At 36.3% G+C, this 18,342-nt stretch overlaps 1 protein-coding gene across 13 annotated transcripts in view; it reads left to right on the top strand.

Moving 5' to 3' along the window:
• Ptprd (protein tyrosine phosphatase receptor type D) overlaps window positions 1–18,342 on the top strand; it is a 2,233,434-nt gene that overhangs the window by 851,497 nt on the left and 1,363,595 nt on the right. The gene's annotated exons all lie outside the window — the stretch shown is intronic.

The raw sequence follows: 18,342 nt of genomic DNA, 5'->3' as shown, positions 1-18,342 counted from the left end.
AGCAGCAACATGAAGGCAATGGAGATGGGCAGCATTTCCTGTAAAATACAAACCCCAGCAGTTCTGAGGTAAATGTGAATACAGAAACTAATAATACAAATTGGATACATTAGAATAAACTCTGGTCAGACTGTATAGTTCACAAACTAAAGAATAATCAGTACTCTGGGACAAAACATCAGAAAAAAATCCTTTCAATATTCATTTATGTAAGGTAAGGTACTTAAGGCTTATGATTCACTGATTTTGTGTCTTTGTGTGTGGCTGCAGTAATTTGTTCCAATTCATCAATTTTATTTTCTGCACCTGGAGACTGAACCTTTAAAGAGGTCAAAATAATAACATGCACAGTGGTGTACAGTTGAAATGCTGTTTTTTAAGACATTACTGGGATCAGGTGTGGTTGATGGACTTTTCCCTCCAGTCTAATTTTGATAGCAGCATATTTTGTGATGGGGCAGGTAAAGGTGGAAATTTCCATCATTTGCTTCAGTCACAGAGCTGATGGACTAAGAGCAGAGATTCAATCTGACTTTGTGATTCCAAAGACTAAGAAGATGTTCCTCCACCAGGTTCTCAGTAAATCTCCTCAGGGTGCCTCAGAAGCAGCCCTGACTAGTCAGCCTCAAGAAAACCAGAAAGTGATTGGTTAGAGTGAGATTTCACTCAATGGGCTTTTACTGTGATTGCAAATGAATACAACCTGTTTTAAACCAAAAGAACATTGCCACAGCTCTCTCAAGTTTTGAAACATACATTTATATGCTTATATATGTAAAACTATAGGCCTAATCAATGCAATCAGTAAAGTAAAATCTTGGCAACACAATCCATTCAGAGTCAAATGGTAGTAATTAATAGAAACTCTTTTTCTCATTCATGTTCTCAGGTTTATACGTAAATTTTATGTAAGTTTGGCCATCTTGCTTTTATTGTTTGTTGTCGTTGTTGTTAGGATATTGCAGGCAATGTTCAAGCCACATTCATATGGTTAGCATTAGTCATGAAATTTCCTTCAAATCACATGAATTATTCAATGTAGCATCACATTTTCCCAGAATTGAGTATTGTCTCTCATCTGAAGAATTTGAAATAAGATTTCTTTCCTTAGGCCACAATATCTTGATGTTTTAGAGAATTTTTCCTTCAAAATCTTAACTGTTTAGGTACTGTAGCTTTAGCTCCTGGGCATTTCTCTAAATTTGATCCCTGAGTTCAAATCTCAAGACTGTGAGAATACAATAAAATAAAAGCTTGGTGTTAAGTTGCACTGTCTTTTCAAATGTTTTGTGTTGTGTGTACAGATTAGAAGAAATGAACTCACTAGGCCCACCTCACAGTTGTGAGTAAACACAGAAATGAGAATACTTGGACTATTTTAAATTAACACATATGTATTAAGTTTTTTCCATTGTTAGTATGTAATCTTGATGCAGATCACAATTTTATTAGTATAAACTATGTGTTTAAAACAAAGGGAAGAGTCATATTTTATGTACTCATGGATTTGCTCATGTTTTCAAACTATATTTAGCAATTACTTGTGCAAATATTTGAATAGGGAATGGGAATTATTATTTAATAGTACACTAGAGATGACCATAACTTTATGGTCCTTTATGTCCTCTGTACAATTATATTACTTTGCTTATTTAATATTATTTTTTAATTTAATTTACTTTTTAAATGTATGGGTTTTTTGTCTGCATATATGCATGCAGAACGTGTACGAGTGGTGCCTAAATAGAACAAAATAGAGCATAAGATCCCCAGAAACTGGAGATTCACACCATGAGCAGCTAGTGAGTCCTGGAAATTGAACCCAATTCCTATGGAAACCACTAAGCCTTCTCTCTACTGCTAATTGTTACTATTTTTAATTGCTACCTTGTAAAATTATGAGCACTTGCCTTGGACATTTTACGGAGTCCTTTCCTGACGTAGCAGGTTACTACAAATCATGATGATGTTGTGCAAGATCATGCAGGCACTAGCTCATCTCCTTTCTTCCTTGAATGTATAGGCTGAGCCAATACATCTTTGTTGAGTGGGAGGTCCTGCGTCAACACTTCTCCTTTATTTTATGATATTCAAATGATTACATTTGCTTTCCACCTTGCAGATAGGTGAGTGATGGGATTAAACATGGCCAAGGAGAAATGGACATGAAGTTTATCATTTGTGGGCAACCAGGGTAGGCAATAATGCAGTATCTTCCGCCACAGTGGAGCTTGCAGGGACACATTAGTTTGTGATGCCACAGCCATTGGAAGAGATGAAAGACAGATACTATAGAGATTCCTATTTCCATAGCCAGCTTTAGAAGCCAGGACCAAAACTTGCCCTTTCAAGCTATGGAGTTTCTTTTGTTTGTTTTGTCTGTCAGCAGTGTACAGCTCGCTGACATTAACCAAAGAGACCTGGAGTGATGGTCACTACCGCATTGCAGTGACTCTCAGGTACAAAAGACTGCTACCTGATACACAGTTTTACAATTCTGTTTGGGTTTTGAAGTAACTTTTTTTAGTGGCCCTCACCAAACTTTTAGGTGGTACTATATATATGCATACATACATGTATATATATGGGGGAACATAGCACTCAGTTTAAAAGCCTCAACGAAACTCTTGAAGAAAATTCATGGTACTATTAAGATAAAATTCAGCATTAGTCCCTCACCAGAGTGAACATGTAAGCTAGGTAACATGGACAGCCCATCTCCAGTAAAAAAAAAAATAGTCAGTTTTCTTAAAAACAAAACAAACAAACAAAAAACCAAAAACAGTGTTTGGGTAATAATACTTTTAGTTCACTAATTTTAAATATCAATCAGTAACAATTCAGGTTAAAGGAATCTAGCAGTCATTTCTTGAGTTAAAAGGGTCACCCTTCCTGGACACATGATTTCAAGGCACTGTTCATCACACTGTGCTCCACGTTTACCGTGTTTATTCAAATGACCTGCAAAAACACCACCTCATATGTGTTTAGCTCTTTGCTTTTTATAGTAGAGATTTCTCTGTACTGTTTGTAAGAGCCATACTAATTTAAACGCCACCAACATGTCCAAAGAGTGTCATTTCTACAACAGCTAATTACTTAAACATAACCCCTTTCCTTCACACATAGGACTGGAGATCAAAAATAATTGTATACAATTACCTGGAACTGAAAGATTTAAATGTATTGCTAAGGAAGGGGCACAACAAATTATGCCTCATAAAGCATCATGTCAATCATTAACATCCTCTGCAACAGTCAGGGGATGTTAAAAGCTACCTCTCCAGTGATTATTCCTCTTTTATGATCAGAGCTACTGCAGCAGGGGTTCACTCTGACTGAGATGTCACATCCCCACAAGAAAACTCATTCAGGGAGTGTCTGCATTTTTTTTTCTCTTGTTAACCCAATTTCACAATCTGGATGGAATCTAAAAATGGTCCCCGAGACAGCACATTCTATTTAGGCAGGACAGTAGCATGTGTATAGACCTCCCTGGCACTGGGCAAGCATTGCTCTGTGTCCTGTCAGTGTTCTATCCTTCAGGATGGCTTAGATATACACACTTAGTAATGATCCAAGCTGCATTTGAAGCCTGCCAATATTTGAGTGAAATCAAAGAGTGTCCTTTCTGTGCAAAGTGAAACTTTTTTTTTATTTCACCATCTGACACAGAATACAAAAGAACAATTTTACTAAAACAGAATAATTTTAACAAATCCACTGATGTACCTACTGTGTTGTTAATATAGTGACGGAAAGATCTGTAGCAAATTGAACTTGGAATCCCCTGTGAAATTTTTTTGCTTTCTGTGTTAAATCATGCCGATCTTTTCCAAGTGCTCATAAAACCAGAAAAACTCTCCTAATAACTTTTCTTTGAAAATCTCTAGCGGCTCTGTTTGTTCTTGCCTGCCCTTTTTGCTACACACTCCCCCTTAGGGCCTTTCTCCACTGGACCATTGTCTAAGAGCTCCTCACGTGTTCCTCATACCAGAAAAACCCTGAAGTTGTAGTCTGTATTCCTTTAAACTTGTCATTCTCTTTCTGCTGATCTTGAGAATGTTCTAAGATCATCAGTCTTCATTTTTGATTGTTTTCTTTCATTTGAATTTTATTTAATGTTTTTGCAAGCTTGGGAATGGAACCCAGGGCCTCACTGAGTTACATTCCTAGCTCACTTTATCATTTGATCTCATATTAAATATGTTTAATACTAGGACACACAGATCATTTAAATTATTAAATGAGGAAGCCTATAGAATATTCAAGCATCTTCCTGGAGATACAATCAAACAATGGCAAGTTAGGTCGATGGGATGAGCTTCCAGGGAAGTACATATTGTAGTTGATCATTTGACATTGCAATAAGATGTTATTCCATAAAGTTCACACTTGAGAACTATAGATTCCAGTCATCCAAACAGTGTCTCATGGTTTGTGTAAATCTGCAGTTTTGTGTGGGGCCTCATCCATAAGCTCTCCTCAGTCACAGGTGCCTTAGCTAATGGAGGATTTAACATTACGCTGTCTACATGCCTTGTTTCTGAGATCTTTTTATAGCTTAGAAATTTGTGCTGGTGCCTAGAGATAGAAGGTACTTGAAAGATAGTAATTTAGTCATGGTTTAGATCTGAGAATCAGGAATCTAAGGGGTGCAAGGACAGTGAATAAGGAGAATTCTAAGAAAGCTATAAAACAATATTTCTAGGACACTGGTTCTTGGCATTGAATGATATATCAATGCTTTGTTCAATGGCTGTGTACACCATCCCTGAGGCACAGTAGGGATTGACGTTCTCACACCTAATTCCTGCAAAATCAAAGGATACTCTATTCTTTGATAGGCATGTAGTTATTATATTGCCCCAGCATGAATTGTCATGTGAAATGACTCACCTCATGTGAAATTCTGTTGAATGTGTCTGCTTTTCTAAAATGCATCTCCTATAAGAACAAGCTTAGCAAAAAGTTACAATTATAGGAGATAGGATTGGTTTTAATTTTGTTATTATTTCAAATAAATTATTTTCTTTTAAAAAATGTACCAAAAATCCTTGAAGTATTAATGTTTACAATAAAAATTTTGCTAAAATATTGACTGTTAAAACTTCTCAAATAGTACTTTTTCTTGACTAAAGTAATCCATGAGTATATTTTCAGTCTATCAACATGTAGGTAGATAATTATGAATACTATTGATTTTTGATATGAAATAAAAATATTATGTAAAGAGAATATTTTAAACTTAAAACTTAAGGCTATTTCAAGGTACCTCCTAGAAACTTTTATATGCCTCACTTTATTAATAATTAAAATATTTCTAAATTATTTGTTTAAATATTGCCTGGCATGCACAATTCAAATATTTACATAAAATATTAGATTTGTGTCATTGCCTGTCTAACTGGTGACTTCATTCAGCATCCTAGCACCTTAAAATGATTCACTAACATCATTTTAGTAGTAATTTCATTAATGTTCATCTCAAACATAGAGCACAACAATGACATGGCATCAGACAATTGAGGATGTGGCAAGGACTCATGCTACATTAGTATCCTTATTGTTATTATTCTACATGGGAATATTGTAAAGCATGACATCATCATTCTAGGATCTTGATGTCAGACTGGTAAAGACATTAATGAAGTTACACTATCCACTTTTCTGGTAGCATCACTGAATTTAAAAAAAAAATGTGTTTCCCCTTTCCACTACCAAGTATGATACATTGACATTTTAAAAAAAAATCTGCCATGATAATAGAAGAGAAATCAAGTCTCTAGTGGGCTAACATATACTCCTTGAGAGTAAAGTTACATAATTTAAGCTTATTGCATCTTGATCTTGCTCTGATTGATTGATATTGAGAATAAATATTTACTTTTCTCATAATTTTATCTATATTATTATCCTACCATTTTTCTTCATTTGACCTATTGAAAAGCATATTTTAAGACATCTAACTTCTGTTATCATTATTTTTCTTTTATCTCTATTTAGTAGATAAATTTATAAAGTAAAATCTCACATATCATTTTTAAAGCTAGTCCTTAATCCTCCCTGGCAATTTTCTATATGCTTATGATTTCCCACTGTTACAGTGCAGCAAATGAAGCCAGATTTTCTCAGTAGGAATGATTTACATGATTTACGTTCTGTTCAACATTTAAAGGTAGTGTGATCAATTTCAATTCAAAGCAACACAGTCATTCTACATATGCCCAGTAAATCCCCAAACTTTAAAAAATGTGTCCTGATTTCAGGTTTTTCCTTTCATTCCCTTAAAGAATTAAGAATTAAAAACATGAATTGATTTGTTATTGGTTTGTGCATTTAAAAAGCTCAAGAGAAGATATATAAACATCTTAATAAACCTTGAGATTTAATTGTGGCCAGGTGTACTAAATAGTTGCTTCTATAACTTCCAGTGAACATTTTAATATCTCCATGTCTCTGATTTATTATCTTTAAAATAAGCATGTATGCAAAAATAATTCCCAGTGCTGGAAATCTCTTTTAAATGAAAAGCCTCGCCTCTTTCCTGTTTTGGTATTTTGGTAATAGGATCTCATCTGACATTCTCATTAAATTTCACATAAGAGCTGATATACATTTGCTTGTAACAATGTGATGCCTTTTGTCAAATGTTTCTACTCTGGCCTAACATTCATACAACAATGTTCTATTCCTCTTGCAAAAGAAAATAAGTAGTTATGCTTTTTTAAAGAATATTAAAGGATAACTAAACTATTTACTTTTTGTTTATACTTACTCTGAAAAATAAAGAAATGTTTCATGGTCTTTGTATGTTTTCTTCTCTCCCCTTTTCTGTGCAATAGAAAAGGAGAAATACCTTTAAACTAGCCATAATTAGCACCAACATTCAGTTCACCACAACTAAACACAACATTTTAAGAAGAAATTTTGGGAAAATTTATGCTTACTTTTGGGGTGCAAGAGACATGGCTCAGTTGTTTGGAACACTTACTGCTCTTGCAGATGATGTAGATTTTGTTTCCAGCACTCACATGGCAGCTAACAACTGTCTAAAACTCTAATTTTGAAGGATATAATACCTTTATATTTTCCTGGGGCACTGCACACATGTGGTGCACAGACATACATGCAGACAAAACACCCATTCACATAAGAATAAAAGCAAATAATTTTATTAAAATGTATCTTTAAATTCCTTTTATTATAATTATTTATTAATTTTCTGACTTCCTAGTCATAACTGTTTTGTATTTGGTAGTACCAAGTGTTCCTATGCCCTAAATTCTTCTTTAAGTGAAGAGAGTGGCAAGCAAGTATGAAGGGTTAGCTTTGCTGAGTTCTTGCTTTCATTCCCTGTATGCAGGACACTGGCTTACTTCTCCCACATTTCTTATGGGCTAGACACCTGCAGAACTGATGTTATCAAGTCAACCCTCTAGATCTATGGGGAGGGTTTATGTTGGAATCATAGAGCATTTCACTTGTCACTCTTTCTATGTCTTTTATTTTCAAAACTAATCTTGTAAGACTGGTATAAATGCCCATAAAAGTCATATAAACACATAGCAAACAATTTTTGTGCATTCTTACTCTGAATCCATTAAGTAACTCACTAGACCTACCTGGTTATTAACAACTGTAATTCATACAGGAAATCAGACTCTGGCTAGTTGCAATGCTCTTCTTTCTGCACCTCTGATTAACCCCTCATCAGAAAAGAATTTTTAAAAACAGGACCCTCTAATACGGAGGTGAAAAATCTCAGGAATGACTATGCTCTCTAAGAACTGTGCTATGTGCTTTGCTCTATTCACACATTGTAGCTAGAGTTTTCCTGCTTTGCCCACAGTCAGGACAAATCTCTGTCACCCGCCAGTCCCACAGCCGCTCAGACCCAACCAAATAAACACAGAGACTTATATTGCTTACAAACTGTATGGCCGTGGCAGGCTTCTTGTTAACTGTTCCTATATCTTAAAGTAACGCATTTCTACAAATCTATACCTTGCCACGTGGCTCGTGGCTTACCAGCATCTTCACATGCTGCTTGTCCTGGCAGTGTCTGGCAGTGTCTCCTTCTGCCTTCCTGTTCTTTTATTTCTCCTCTGTTAGTCCCGCCTATACTTCCTGCCTAGCCACGACCAATCAGGTTTTATTTATTGACCAATCAGAGCAACTTGACATACAGACCATCCCCCAGTACAGCCAAGTGCAGACCATCTCAGACACCTGCACTCAGGCCCATGGTCCTAATCATCCTCTATGCAAACCTGCTGGGTAACGCCACAAGGAACCCAAGAAGGGCTCCCACAGGACATACATTAACATCCCACAGCAACACATCAATTGTAAGTTTCTAGATTATTGTTTCAAAATATTTAAGTTTTTTTTTATTTTTGAGATTATAATTATATTATTTCCCACTTCCCTTTCTTTCCTCTATAGCAGTGGTTCTCAATCTTCCTAAAACTGTGATCCTTGAATACAGTCCCTCATGTGATGATCTCCAACCAAGAAATTAATTCATTGCTATTTCATAACTGTAATTTTGCTACTATTATGAATTGTAATTTAAATATCTGATATGCAGGACATATGGTATGTGTTCCCTGTGAAAGGGTCCTTCAACCCCAAAGAGCTAGTAACCCACAGGTTGAGAACTGCTCAAAACCCTCTATGTAATCCTCTTACTCTCTTTCAAATTCATGGTGTGTTTTTCTTTAATTGTTACATAGGGTAGGCAGGGCATGTCCTGGCAGAATACTAGAAGTTGTGCACTGCTCAGGCAGGTGTGGCCAGACTAGGTAGAGGCACTGAATTTTGCACCTGGTTAGATCTTGGGTTAGGGAGGTTTGTGAAGGGTAGGATTAGGATGATATTCCTGGCTAGGCAATGGAGAAAGATGTACAGTGTCTGGCTGGGTTGAGGATGGTGCACATGGTAAATAATTCTAGATCATTCTTGATGTTAGGAATTTACACAAATTTAATTATTATATATTCCCCTTTAGTTTTTATCTGATTTTCTTCTGTTTCTAGGAATCAGCTGAAACTAGCTACTCCCCACTCCTTTAAATTTGAATTGAACATTTTCCTTTTTTTTTTTTTTCATTTCTCAGTTCCAACCAAAGCACTAAAGTGATTGCTAGTCACAAATGTTATAGAATGCTAAGGAGGTAGTTGTGTGTCCAAATTGCAGGTAACTTACCAAGAATGTCCATACCCAGGGAGAATTTCTTCTTTGCTGCCTTTGGTTATGGAGGATGTTAATCAGGGAGGGAACTTTGTGAATCTTATTCCTTTCATGAATTTTCTGAGCTTGCTGGTTTGGTTTCTTTACATCTCAGGAGCCTACCTCCTCCCTTCAGAAAGGAATATTAGTAATGTGTCATTGCTGATTTAAAATATCAACTACATGGATTTCTGGGGGCCTCTCTAGTACTTTGCTACTTCCTATTCCCATTGCGTCTTCATTTATCATGGTCTCTTTTTCTTTGTTCTCCCTCTCTGTTCTCGATCTACTTGGGGTCTCCAGGTCCCCTAAGTTCTCTTTCCCTCAACTCTTGCCCTTCATTACCCACCCCCAATATCCATGTCGATCTCATCCATTTCTCTGTCATTGGGTGATCCCTATGTCTTTCTTAGGGTCCTGTTTTCTAGGTAGCCTCCCTGGAGTTGTGAATGAGTCTAGTCATCCTTTGTTTTACATCTAGTATCCTCCTATGAGTGAATCCATAAAGATACCTCCACAATAGACTGCTGGCAATGGTCGAGAGAAAGCCTGAACTGACCTACTCTGGTAATAGGATGGCCAAACACCCTAACTGTTGTGCTAGAAATCTCAACCAATGACTGATGGAAGCAGATGCGGAGATCCATGGCCTCACCCCAGGTGGAGCTCCGGGAGTCCAGTTGGTGAGAAAGAGGAGGAATTGTATGAGCGAGAACTGTTGAGACCAAGATTGAAAAAAGCACAGGGATGAATAGACAAACTAATGGAAACACATGAACTATGAACCAATAGCTGAGGAGCCCCCAACTGGATCAGGCCCTCTGCATAAGTGAGACAGTTGATCAGCTTGAACTGTTTGGGAGGCACCCAGGCAGTGGTACAGGGACCTGTCCTTAGTGCATGAGCTGGCTGTTTGGAACCTGGAGCCTATGCAGGGACACTTGGCTCAGCCTGGGAGGAGGGGACTGGACCTGCCTGGACTGATTCTACCAGGTTGAGCTGAATCCCCAGGAGAGTCCTTGCCCTGAAGGAGATGGGAATGGGGGTGGGGGACAAGGGAATCCGTGGCTGATATGTAATATTAAATCAAATTAAAAAAATTAAATTAAATTAAAATGTCAACTAATTAACATAATTCAGCAAATATTTCCGGAGAAGTCACTATGTGTTGGTGTCCATCCCCAGCTGGTGTCCATCTCTAAGGGACTTGGCATTATAAAATGTCCTGCCTCCCTTCAAATTGCCCCCTATACAGCAGGGACAACAATAATTGGTTACAATATCACAAATACTCACAGGTCACATCCATTTTCACTTCTAAAAAGGTGGAGTTCATTAGTGCAAATCAATTTGCCCAAAGTCTCACAGATCTTATGATGAAAATAAAGATGAAACTAGGGTTGCTAACTTCTTTTCTAATTCTCAGCTAAGTGCTGTATGAAGTGAATTGTTTTTGTTGGTATCCTCTTTTCTTTTAACAGCTGTCAAAAATAAAGACGAAAACCATAATGGCCATGGATCTAGACCATCAATGAAAATTGCATGTACTGAAAACAATCCTAATCTCCCATCCCTGTTCCATGTCCCCATCACACTTCCTAATCATCATTAGACAGTTTTTCTTAAGTTCTTGGTCTTGTAGCTGTAAGTTTGAAATGTACTAAACAGAAAGCTCAAAACTATTTTATTAGAGTTTTAGAGAAAAACCAACTTAGAAAGAGGCTGTAATTATGAGAGATGAAGACTGTGCATGTTTAGGGGTTGTCAGCATCCTTATCTTTGACCTCTTTTCAATAGAAATGTAGAAAATTCATACTGAATTGTATAAAGTATTATACACTTGACTATGTAAATTAAAGAACATTCAGTGTATTTTTCCTCTTATTTTTCAAATTTATTTTTTCCACTGAGAATTTCTCATGTAGTTAAGTTTATTAGCTATTTGTTTATAATCTAATTTTTATATTATATTTAAAATGATTTTATTCATTTCAAGGTTCTAAGATAACTACATTTTTTTGTCTTCAAACATTATATTACTTCACAATTTCACACACACACACACACTCAAACACACAAATATATATGTAATATACTTTGATCATATTCCCCTCCCCCAATATCATCTCTGATTACCTTCCCTTGGTAATTTTAGAGTGCTTTTTTAATTTTCACTTTTTCCAATTAATGAATTTTGCTTCAAGGTATGACAAAGAAACATGGTTTCATTTTATTGGCAGGAACTTAACAAATGGTCTCAATTATATTACTGGATAATCAATATTTTACTCTTGGATTTGTACTAAGAAATTAATATTCCTGTTGTCATTTTAATGTCCATTTTTACATTCATATGTCAAAATGCATTTTATTCCATAATGTTTCTTAAAATGTTCTTATCTCTCCCCAGAATTATATGACTCTGAACAGACTTCAGTCAGTCCTTGATAGTTTCAGATTAGGTTCACATTACCATCTAATCTCCAATGTTTTGACAGAGAATTTCTTTGGCTATTTGTAAAACAATCTGTTAATATATGACTGTAGATGGATATTTCTTTGAGCCACCAGCTCACAATTAACGGACAGGGACTTATTATTCATTATGAAAGCTTGTCTTTAGCTTAGGCTTGTCCCACTAGCTCTTATAACATAAATTAGCCTCTTTTTATTAATCTAGGTTTTACCATGTGGCTTCTTAGCTTTCTTTCATTTTGTATGTCCAACTCCCTCCATGTCTCCTTTGCATCTCCTCTGCATCTCAATTATTTTCTCCTACTTCCTCTCTCTGCCAAGAAGACCTGCCTATCTCTCTTGCCTAGCTATTGGCCATTCACCTCTTTATTAAACCAATCACAGCAATATATCTTTGCACAGTGTACAGTGCACAGTATCCTGTAACATTTCACTCTTTTTGTGTAAGTAAAAAGGGAAACTATATGTAATAAGAACAATTATCAATTAAGAATTATATTCACAATGTTTATTCCATAGGTATTTGGCAAATTCAGAGTACTGTATTTTCTATGCTATATTAGTGAATCCAAAAATTTCTACCTAAAACATTTTTACTGTATCTTGAATTACCATCTTAAAAATATCTTTGTAGACCTAAAAACATCTCAATAAAGAACTTAAGCTTTTATTTATGTTTTAATTAGGGTTTCAATTGCTGTGATGAAATGCCATGACCAAAAGGCAGGCTGAGGGATTATTTGGGATGATTTGGCTTATACTTCAGCATTGCTGTTCATCACTGAAGGAATTCAGAAGAGGAACTCAAACACGGCAGGATCCTGGAGGCAGGAGCTGATGCAGGGCCTGTGGAGGGGAGCTGCTTACTGACTTGCTTCCTTGCTATGACTTGCTCAGCCTACCTTCTTACAGAACCCCCAGGACCAACATCCCAGCGATGGCACCACACACCATGGGCTGGGCCCTCCCACATTCATCACTAAATGAGTAAATGACTTACAGATGGATCTCATTTAGGCATTTCTTCAACCTAGGCTCCTTTGTCTGATGACTCTAACTTGTGTCTAGTTTACATTTAAAAAAAGTACATTTCTTAAGCTTATAAACTTTATATCTCTTACGTAGATTTTTTTTTCTTCTGAATTTGTTAACAAGGAAAACTGTTTACTAGCTAGTCTTCAGTCCCCTTCAGGGACCCAAGAAGGATACAATATTACATGAGTAAGCAGAAAGTACAAAGTAAGCAACTTCCAAAACTATATAAACAACAGAAGCAACTGACTTCCCAAACAGTCACCTAAGGTTTCCCTGGAATGTTGGGACAACCATCTTTGGCTCATGGGCCTAGAATATCTGATAGACATTTCTGTGAAGCAGGAATTTTGAAGGACTCTCCTTATTCCTGGCAAAGTTTGGAAGTTGTCTTCTTTTGTGTCCTGTTTGTCCAACTTGGACAGCATACTGTTAGCAGTTGAGGCACAGCACTCTCTTTCCCAGGAGCTAACTTTTCCACAATAAAAGCAAACTCCACATGGAGATTCTTTGATTCTCATCATCTTTTTTTTGAAGTAAATTGGTGCTGACAGGAGCAGACGTATCTCACTGTCATGAAAAGCCTTAGGTTATTAAAACATTTTAAATGCCATATTATGTAGGTCTTTGAAGTGTTTGAAGACCTCTATCTATTTAAAATGTATCTCTGTTTATCATTGAAAATACATCTAACATTAATGTAAGTTTGATTGTTATAGATGACTAAATACTAACCTGTATTTCTTTATTATCCTAAATCGCTTTCAAGGACTAGAACTTTACATCATGATTTTAAATAAGCTGCATAGGAAAAATACCTTAAACAAGAGTAGAAACATATATGCATTATAATAAAAATAACCTTAAATTTTTATCAATATATAAAAATCTATACCAATGTAAACTATTTGAGATTTGTGGCTATTCAAAAGTAGACTCAATAATCCACTCTTTTATCCTATCATTTCTATACTACATCCACCTTTTTTCCCTTCAGAAAAAGAACCCTGAATCTAATATCCTTTGCTCAGTTTCTTTTTCCTGACCATGACCAGTAACAACTTACAACTCACTCCCAAACTGATGACAAACTTCCATAACCCACCAAATGACCAAAACTACCCACCCTACCTCTTGGGAATATGGGCATCGTGTTCTCTATACTGCTTTCTGTTTTCTGAGGGCAACGAAATCTCTAGAGGACCCAGAAAAAAATGCGATAATGGTCAAGTCCTGGGAGAACTAGCTGTATTTTTTTGTTTAGTCTCTGTGTTATGGGAAAGTATAGAGCTTATCTCAAGTCTAACTGGAGTAGTCTATGAAGCTGGACCATCTCAGTTAGTACCTTTGAAGTTGTTCTTGATGTATAATTTTGAGGAAACCATAACAGAGGCATTTTGAGAGGCTGGATCACCTAGGCTACTTGTCTTTACTCATGTCTGGTCCCTTTTTTCTGAAAACATATAAACTTTTTTTTTTTTTTTTGGTTTTTCGAGACAGGGTTTCTCTGCGTAGCTTTGCGCCTTTCCTGGAGCTCACTTGGTAGCCCAGGCTGGCCTCGAACTCACAGAGATCCGCCTGGCTCTGCCTCCCGAGTGCTGGGATTAAAGGCGTGCGCCACCACCGCCCGGCTTGAAAACATATAAACTTTTAAAAGTAACCTATATATCTGTAGTAACCTAGACTTCGAATGTTTGGTGTGTATAAGTCAGCTAAAGATAATATCTTGTTTTATGTTTGGGCAAGTAAAAGGCATCTGTTAACTTTGTAAGTCTGTTTAGACTGCATAACCAAAATGTAATATAAATCTCTATCCATGGCATATGCAAAGATGGCATTTAATGATAAGACTTGAGTGTAGTCAGCAGTTTTTCTGATTACAGAGACTTACTATTTATAAATGCTCAGCCAATAGCTCAGGCTTGTTATTGGCTAACTCTTACATTTAAATTAACCCACATTTCTATTTTTGCTTTGCCACATGGCTCGTGGCTTGTTACTTCATTTTCTACATGTCCTGCTTGCTCAAAGGCTGATTGATTGTGGGGCGTTTACCCACCACCCCCACAGCTTCCCAGAGTTTTCTTGAGTGCGAGCAGCAGGAAATATTAGATAGAAGGATTTATAGCGGAGAATCTTGTGGAGATAAACAGATAGAAAATAAAGGATAGCCTCGAGAGGGCCTGGAACCTATTCCAACGGGCCCGGACTGTCTCTGGTCCAGGGTTTTTATAGAGACGCCAAGGGGTGGAGCAAAAGACCTCCTCCCCCAGCACAGCCAAGTGCAGACCATCTCAGACACCTGCACTCAGGCCCGTGGTCCTGATCATCCTCTATTCGGACCTGCTGGGTAAAGCCACGAGGAACCCCAGAACGGGCTCCCACAATTGATGTTTCCTCTGAGGCCAGCTTCTTCCAAGAGTCATCTGTTTCTGGCTGTCCCACCTATACTTTATGCTTGGCTACTGGCCTTTCAGCTTTTTATCTACCAATGAGAGTAATACATATTCACAGTGTACAGAAGGATTATTCTACAGTACTTAATGATACCATAGCCAACAAGATTTATCATGTTTCATTCAGTCTCAGAGCTGTTCCCATGAAAAAGGATCAGTATATACATCACCTGTCCTATATTCTTTCCTGTCTTTTTCCTTCATATCTGTAGCCAAGATTCTCAGGAGCTCTCATCCGATGATCAAATCTGATCTTTATTAATTTTGAAGAGAACCATAACTATTTGTTTCCTGTGAAAACAAAGACATAACCATTCCCCAAACTCAACATATTTTCTGACTTCTATCTTGAAGTTAAAACATTTTAAAAATATATAGGTTGGTTTAGTTTAGTAGTTTCCATAATACAATGTCTCTCAGAAGCCATTGTTTTTTGTTCATTAGAATTATAAAAATTCAAAGTCAACAAAGCACCATACAGGATCCAGGCATCCAGTGTATTTCCCATCTTTACATGGATTATATATTGTTTTATATTACTTTACTTTCTCTTTAAAAACTTTACTATTATTTTTGAACTTGTTTTTTCTATGACTGTCTATACACATTTTTTTACTGTATAAGTTTAAAGGTTTTCTTTTTCTTTACTGCATGCATGCAGCATTCTCTGACCAGGAAACAAACCTTAAATGGCCTTGACAACCACCAGGCCTCTCTAGTGGATGACTCTGCCCTCTTGATTCTCTGAGAGCCTACCTTCATGCATTGGAGTGCCATGTGACCTTCCACTTTTTAAACTGACAAATGACTATGAGACAAATGTTTAATTGCCACCATAAGAGTAGCACCAATGTCAGTCATCAGCCAGCAGTAAATTTAGACAGGCAATGTGGCTCAGGATGGAATGTTTGATGAACATGTGTAAAATCTTGGCTTCACTCCTCAGAGCAACTCAAAAATGAAACAAAGAATGCAGATGCAGTTTCACCATGGCTTAGTGCACACAGGGCTCTTAAGAGGTACAATCTGTGTTCCTTACTTGTATATACTAATTTGCACTCACTCTTCATTCATTCTAGTGATCATCTAGTTAAAAGATGCATTTGGGTCATTATACCATTTACATATCAGCATAAACTAATTCAGGCACAAGGCTGTGGTTTGAAGGTAGACTCAATTTGCTGGTGGCTAGAAGCAGGCAGGATGATCTACCTTCATGAAAATTCCTTCCAGACATCTCAGTACTTATGCCGTCATGGATACAGGTTTCGAGACAGAAATGCTGTGACAGTTGGGAAAGCAACTATACTAAACCTCACCCAAACCCACTTTATGAACTTGGAGCAATCAGCTGTAGCTCTTGAAATGTTGCTGAAAATGTGTTCTTCTTCTCAGTATGATCTCTGATCTTCTCTGACCTGTGATGAAAGGTTCAGGTATGGACTTGTTAGTATAATATCCCTTCTGTCAAAATGGGTGATTCAGAAGCTTTTAAAAATCTACCAACATTTCAAAGGACAGCTTGGTTTGGGGCTCTGTGTATGAAAATATCACAAATAAGTCTCTTAAGACTGGACTATTATGAATTTAAGATTTGAATACTGTATTCACTTGGTATTATCTGATTTTTTTTCTAGATTCAGAACCACCCCTAAGAACTGATAATAATGAAAACCTGGCATATGGTTAGAACATTTTTATGTCATTTATAATTCTGTACCAGAAAGCAGAAAGGATGGATAACTTTCTTCCTAGATTTAACCTCCTTTTTTTGACTGGTCAGAATCATTGCTACTTATTTCTTTAGTCTTTGATTAATATTTTTCTTAGTCATATTTCAACAAAATATAAGAAATTAATATACCTTAGAGACTTATCCTAAGATACACATAAAATATTAATAAACAACTAAATTTATCAGATTAGAAATAAGCTTCATTATTTCATCTTCAGAGAGCTAAATATGGATACCAGAGCATTAGACAAAGCAATAAGTAGAACAATCTTAGATATTCACAATTATTTGAACTAAAAGAAAGTTTGAATGTGAATTAAACATGCTGAGGTTTAGAAATGTTCATTAGATGTTGAAGCATATAAAGTTTACATGGCTGGCGTCTATTTCCACAAATGAGTTTATCAACAATATCTTTTATCTTTCTCATCCACCATAGGCATCGTCACTCCATTCTTTCTGTGAATAGAACATTCATCTACCCTGCCTCTGAAAATAATAACTACTAATAAATGATATTTTCTGGATATCTTTGAAAGCTATATTTGGTAATAGATTACTTTATAAACATCTTCCATGTTTCAAGTACACACAATAACAAAAATTTTACACTAGTCTGGGACCAATGAATGTACTAAGAGAAGCTTTTGTTACCTCAATTTGTAAAATAGACATTTTAGGGTGTGAAGTGTCCCCTGTACATAAGAATAGCTGAGCGTCACAGTATAGTTGTGTTACTTGGCATTTCTGTCAACCACTCTACTAGTTCAGAATGCCTTTCTTGACAAGCTGAGGAAGGAAGCTTTTCTCATGGGACAGTATTGCTCCTTCCCTGAGGGTTTAATTTGTTTCTGACTGAAACAGAGCATCATGCTTTTGGCAGCGTGCAAATTAAAAATATTAATGAACTGAAGTAAAAGGCAAAATAAAATGGCTTTTTTATTAAATCACAATCAAAGTTTGTGTTCATATCTCAGAGTTGTCAGCCTGTCAGTGTGTCCCTAGGCTCAAACAATAGGAAAAAAAATTGATGAATTTTCCTTCTTTGCACTTATAGTTATTACTGATTTCTTTTAGAAATGAGAAATGTTATTATTTCAATTGCCAGTCCAGATGGTTATAATTTTCACACTGACTAATAAATTTGAAATTAAGTGTTAAAGAAAATCTCAATAAATATTTTCTATTATTATTATTTTATATTTGGCATCAAATTCCATAGAAACTGAAAATTAAAGTCTGCAGGTTAAAATCAATAAAAAGCTTGTTTGAGCTTCGAATTTTGTTAGCTTGTGGTAAAACCTCACAGCACTAATGCTAGAGTGAATACAAATGTAAACACTATGTGCTTTCATGCATCAAAATGACGGGTTTGTGTTGTGGAACCTCTTTACTGGTTTATTTTCACGA

This window comes from Peromyscus maniculatus, chromosome 2 (genome assembly GCF_049852395.1).
Source record: "Peromyscus maniculatus bairdii isolate BWxNUB_F1_BW_parent chromosome 2, HU_Pman_BW_mat_3.1, whole genome shotgun sequence".
Taxonomy (NCBI): domain Eukaryota; kingdom Metazoa; phylum Chordata; class Mammalia; order Rodentia; family Cricetidae; genus Peromyscus; species Peromyscus maniculatus.
The sequence above is the reverse complement of the archived record's forward strand: the minus strand, read 5'-3'. Positions and strand labels throughout refer to the sequence as shown.